This window comes from Octopus bimaculoides, chromosome 1 (genome assembly GCF_001194135.2).
Source record: "Octopus bimaculoides isolate UCB-OBI-ISO-001 chromosome 1, ASM119413v2, whole genome shotgun sequence".
NCBI lineage: Eukaryota > Metazoa > Mollusca > Cephalopoda > Octopoda > Octopodidae > Octopus > Octopus bimaculoides.
In genome coordinates, this window is record NC_068981.1 from 19,318,330 (window position 1) to 19,324,413 (window position 6,084).

The window sequence follows — 6,084 nt, forward strand, 5'->3', positions numbered from 1 at the left end:
AAAATACATATTTTACCTGTGAATTTGCGTGTGTAAACTGGGAATGCATACAATGAACTTCTCTGCCCTAGGTGTACGGAAAACACTCGGCAAGAAATGGAAGAAAATTTGAAGAAAGAAGAGGAAAACAACAACAACATAATAATAATAATAATAATAATAATAATAATAATAATCGTTTCTTTATTAACCCCTGAGGGTTCATATAAAACGATTGGGGACGGTACAGGACAATATAATACGAATAGAGTGGAGTTGAATAATGAACAACAATGACAATTCTAGCAATTAAAATCCCCAAAAGAGTGAAACTTCCAAGGCTTGCTCTTGGAAACCCGACAAAAAATACGATCGCCCTGACCTCTAGGGCAAGTGCCCTCCCCTCTTCATCACCGTCCATCTCGGGGCGCATGTTTAGAGTGAACCCGTTCACTCAGGCCATTAGTGCTACATTCACTCGCCTTTTAATAAAATTACTGGTGGGAGTAGTGCTTCCCTCTCTACCTTCTCTTTCAAAAAAGAAGGCGGGCTGATGATCTTCATGATGGACCCAGCTGATAGCCGGATCCGTCCTACACGCGACAGTAGGTGCTCGACATAAACCCACAAGTCAGCAATACTCGAGCACTGGACGAGGGAGTGCAGAAAGTTTCGTCGTTCTGCGCGCGTCTCGAGCAAGCCCGGCTGACAGCACTTTCATGCTTGTAGTGTTTATCCCGAACCAGTAGCACTGCCAGGAAGTTATTCATAGGAGTTTTTATTTCCTTTTTCCTTTTGTTATTCCTGCCGAATCTTGGCCATTTAGGATCTTCGACACCCCTCTCACCGCAGGACATGTCTGACTGGTTCAAACACAGAAGGGGCGTGTCTTGCGAAGATTTTTGCTGTTCTGTTAATAATAAAGTTCTTGTTTTGAGGGGTTGTGATGCTATTGTTTTTGCTGCTGTCTGGTATGCAGAAGCCATAGATGTTCGTGGGATCTCTGTTCTGTTTGCAGTTATTACTTCCACTGTTGTTCTTGTTGTTGCTGTTGTAGTGGTCACCTACCTCTACTGGTGCTCTTGCTGTTGTTGTTGCTGTGGTAGTAGTGTCAGCCAAAGTAGGGGGAGGGGTTTCTTCTTTCTTTTATTGTGGATAGAAGACCTTTAGATGATTTGTGTCCCCACATAGATGACGCTTCAGCTTTTTACCATCAGCTGTCACATGGAAGTTGGTGCCATCTGGTAAATTTATGATGTCCGGAATTGTTTCTAAACATTCGTTATCCATTTTCACCCACAACTCTAAGCCTTGCCCCAACCAATTTCGTTTATGCAGTTTCCGCACCTGTAGGATGTTTGTGTTGCGTTCTATGTCTAGGAGGACAGCTTTCGCCAACCAGTAGATGTCTGTTTCTGGTGACACCGCTAGTTTTTATTTTTGCTACTCTACGACCCAGGTATATGGGTACCAGAAGAAGATCCTCAAATTTTATGGTCAATGTGGAGTGCTTCCTTTACTTTATTCATACTTTCTGACACCCTACTCTGAGTAGCATGGATAATAATGACTGGGAAAGGAAGACCTTCCTTTAAGGAAACACGACGCGGTGCAGTAAAATCCGAAAGCAACTGCTATAAGCGGAAATCTAACTGGAGAGGAGCAGAAGTGACGGGTGGTCAAAAGCAACGGAGAAAAGTCATCGATAGCCTATGCTCCATAGAGAGCAAGGGGGTTAAAGAGGTAAGTTCGGTAAACAATAGTTATAATATCGGATGTGTTTCGGCCTTTTTTACGCATCCTTGGTGAAACTCAGACTTCATGCTACTTACCAAATTAATGAATTTACAGACTCGGTGATATTTTTTTTAATTCAACAATAATAACAATTCTTTCCGTTACAGGCACAAGGCCTGAAACTTTGGGGGAGGGAAGCTGGTCGAATATATCGCCCTCAGTGATCGACTGGTATTTATTTTATCGATGAAAGGCAAAGTCAACATTGGCGGAATTTGAATTCAGAATGCATTGATGAAGGAAATGCGTGCGACGATCCTGCCATATCGTCGTCTTAACCCAATGGTTTCAAATTTTGGCACAAGGCCAGTAATTTCGGGGAAAGAGGTAAGATGATTACATCGACTCCAGTGCTCAACTGGTACCTATTTTATCGACCCTGAGAGGATGAAAGGCAAAGTCCACCTCGGCGGAATTTGAACTCAGAAGGTAAAAAGGGAAGAAATACTGCTAAGCATGTTGCCCGGCGTGCTGACGATTCTGTGAGAAATAGGCAAATGGCAAACTCGAACCAGATTTTTTTATTGAGAGTTTGTTGTTTTCCTAGAAGCGGAGGTGTATAAGAAGGGTCATTTGCTGGGGGAAAAAATATATAAGTAATCAGTCTGATACACGCAACATAATGTAGAACTCTTGTAAAATAGCAACGCAAAGAAAAACAGAATCAATATTTACAGAAAAATAACTTCAAAACATTAGAGCGAGAAACATAAATCAAACTATTACAGAACTTCAGATTTAACTCATCCTGAATTAATAAAAAAATATATAAATAAATAAATAAAACTTCAGAAAAATAAAAACTATTCAACCGACATAAATAAACGACTAAAGATTTACGTTTATCACAGATGTTAAGTAGAATAAAAGTACTGCATTATATTTATTTATTTATTTACATTATATAGTTATATATATGTGTGTGTGTGTGTTTGTTTACTTTGCTTTGTAGCTTTTATACGCAAATCGTAAGTAAACGAACAATCGTAGAGTGTACATAAATACACACATTAATAGCATTAAGAATATTGAAATAAATATCTTCTTCAGACAATGGGTGTTTGCAAAACAATTGTGCAGCTAAATGGAGATAACCCTAAATTGACCGCATAAAACACAAGATAAATATTTGAGAAAACACCGATAGCTTCTTCCACAAAAAACCAAAAACAAAAACACATGTACACATATAAATGTATATGTTTGTATATGTGCTGATATATATGTGTTTGTGTGTTGGCGCAGGTGTGTCTGTGTAGTAAGAAGTTTGCTTCCCAAGCACATGATTCCGAGTTCAGATCCTCTGCGTGGCACCTGGCGCAAGTGTCTTCTACTATACCTTCGTGTCAAGCAAAGCCTTGTGAGTGGAGTTGGTGGACGGAAACTGGAAGAAGTCCATCGTATATGTAGTTACTTCCCCGTATCCTAGCGGTTCACCAAAAGAGATCGATGCAATAAGTACCAGGCTTTAAAACAAAATAAGCAGTGAGATCGATTCATTCGACTCAAAACTCTTCAAAACGGTGCCCCAGCATGGCCGCAGTCGAATGACTGAAACAAGTTGAAGAATATATCTGCATACATATTGTATGTATGCATCTTTATATATATATATATATATATATATACATATACATATATATGTCTGTGTCTGAGCTAACAAATGTATTGAATGATAGAAGTAATAAGATATTTTTTCGAACGCAGAGTAGCCCTTAGAACAGCAGAAATACTGGATAAATTACCTTTACAAGGAGGAAAAATTTGTCAACAACCAGCCACGGGATTCGAACCCAAATCCCTCAAAGACTCCAGCTGAGTCTTTACTATTAAGCTAAACTGCCCACTGACAAATTCACCGCCACATATATAATGATTTCTACAGAAAATGAAGGAATTCTCGAAAGCAGGAAGCATGTGGAGATATCTTAGAAAATTGGATAAATAGCCGCAGAAGAAGGGAAAAAATGGCCAGCAAGCCTCTGCAGAGAATCGAACCCTGTACCTCTCAAATTTTGAGACCCCTGACAACAAATACCGTCTTTCTATGAGACTAAATACTAACTTTGGGAATGTGAGAACTTTTTTTGTAAACAAGCTTGAAAGCACCAAGAGTGTTTCTGTAGAGTGTCCAGCCGGAATTTGAGAGATACTGAGCTCGATTCTCTGTCGAGGCTTGCTGACCCCTTTTTTTCCGTATTCTAAAAAGTATTTTTACCCGATTTTCTAAACTGTCTTCACAGCCATCCTGCGTTTGAGAATTCCTTTATTTTCTGACGAATACCAACACACTCGGAGCTCCCTCGGTATTTTGTAACCTTACATTTAACTTTCTGTAAATATACTTACAAATATACATACAGGCTTTCTCAGTCATTTGTACTCTGAGTAAGTTTGATCTTTTAATAAACATCTATAAAGGTAGCGAGCTGGCAGAATCGTTAGCACGCCGGATAAAATGCTTAGCGGCATTTTGTCCGTCGTTACTTTCTGAGTTCAAATTCCGCCGAGGTTGACTTTACCTTTCATCCTTTCGGGGTCGATAAAATAAGTACTAGTTGAACATTGGTGGTCGGTGTAATCGACTTAACCCCTTCCCAAAATTGCTGGCCTTGTGTCAAAATTTGAAACCAATATATAAATATCTATATATTTATACTTAATATTAATCGTCTGAAGATCTTCAGTCTGCTTTCTTTCTGTTTACATATATATATATATATATATATATATATATATATATATGTGTGTGTGTGTGTGTATGTGTGTGTGTGTATGTGTGTGTTGCATATCAAACCCAAGGTGTTATATTTAATTTATTTACCCGCATAATTGCTTGCATATCTGCTCACCTGGCTTCCTCTTATAGCCACTCTTTAACCCGTGGAATTGGTCCCTCGTAAAAGCATTGGAGTATCTATGGATCTCACCTGTCGAATATATATACATACAGATGTATAAATACACATATATGCAGACATATACATTTATCTTTTAAATTTTACATGTATTAATCATTTGACTGCAGCCGTGTTGAGGTACCGTATGTATACATTTAGGCGTAGGAAGGATTCGGAAGTTAAAAACATTTGCTTCGCAATCATGTGGCTTAATGTTTCATTCCATCAGGGCAATTGTTCTCTGTTATTGACTAAGAGCGAAATTTGGCTGCCAAAAACTGTATGGAAGCTTGTCGTGTATGTGTGTGTGTGTGTGTGAGCGTGCATGCACATGTGTGTCTGCTTATGTATTCCATACCTCGTGAATTAGCTGTTCGACAAATAGTTATCGGTAAGTATTAAACAAATACTGGGGGTGATATGAATGTTTGTTGGCAGCGCTTCCGCAAAAGATGAATAGAATATGTGTGTAGGAGGGGGGCTGGAAGGTTGTATATATATATATATATACAGACATGCATTCGCTTGTACGTGTCTGTGTTCAGATGTGAAATTTCATGTTTAATAACTTTACATTCACTAGAGACGTAATGAGAGTAAACATCAGGAAACATAGAGAAACAAATAAGAAACAATTCTCAATACCGTGTTGTTATGAGTGTTTCCTCAGTTATCTTCCCATAATGCATGGTAGTACATAAAAGCCTACAGACTGCAAACACAACCATCGTAATATTAGTATTAGAAATCTAGTGAAGAGAAAGTCAGTCAATACGCTTTGAAATGTAAAGCGAGATAGAGATGCCATAAAAAAAAAAAAATAAACAACTCTCAGACATGACACTGTTACCCCTAAAACAAAAAGTCTTAGAACATAGCAAGTTATGTTGCTAATAATAAAATGAATATAACACCTCGAAAACATACACAAGACCAAACAAACCAAGCGAACTCTATAAACATATCTACAATCAATTCTACAGAAAGCAAGAGACAAAGTAAGAAAAAAACTCCTAGTAAAAGCAAAATATAAGAACGTCAAAAATTGTTTAGAAAACCTAACAGAGAGAATAAAATAAAATTGAAAAAAATATAATGTAACAAGATGGAAGAAAGAAAACATATAACTTAAAATAGCAGCACTCACAAGTGAGAAGAGCGAAGCGTTTTAAAATACAAAAAAGAGCATTAGAAGAAATTGTGCAGAAGTCAAACGGTGAAATAGATATAACCTACGTAAACCACTTAGACTGTGTGCCAGGACAGAGTAGAAAAATATTTGATAAGGAAATAAATAACTAATCACTGTGGAAAATAAACATACAGAAGGAGATTAACCAAAATAGAAAGACTTAATCAATATTAACAGATATATATATATATATATATATATATATATATATATATA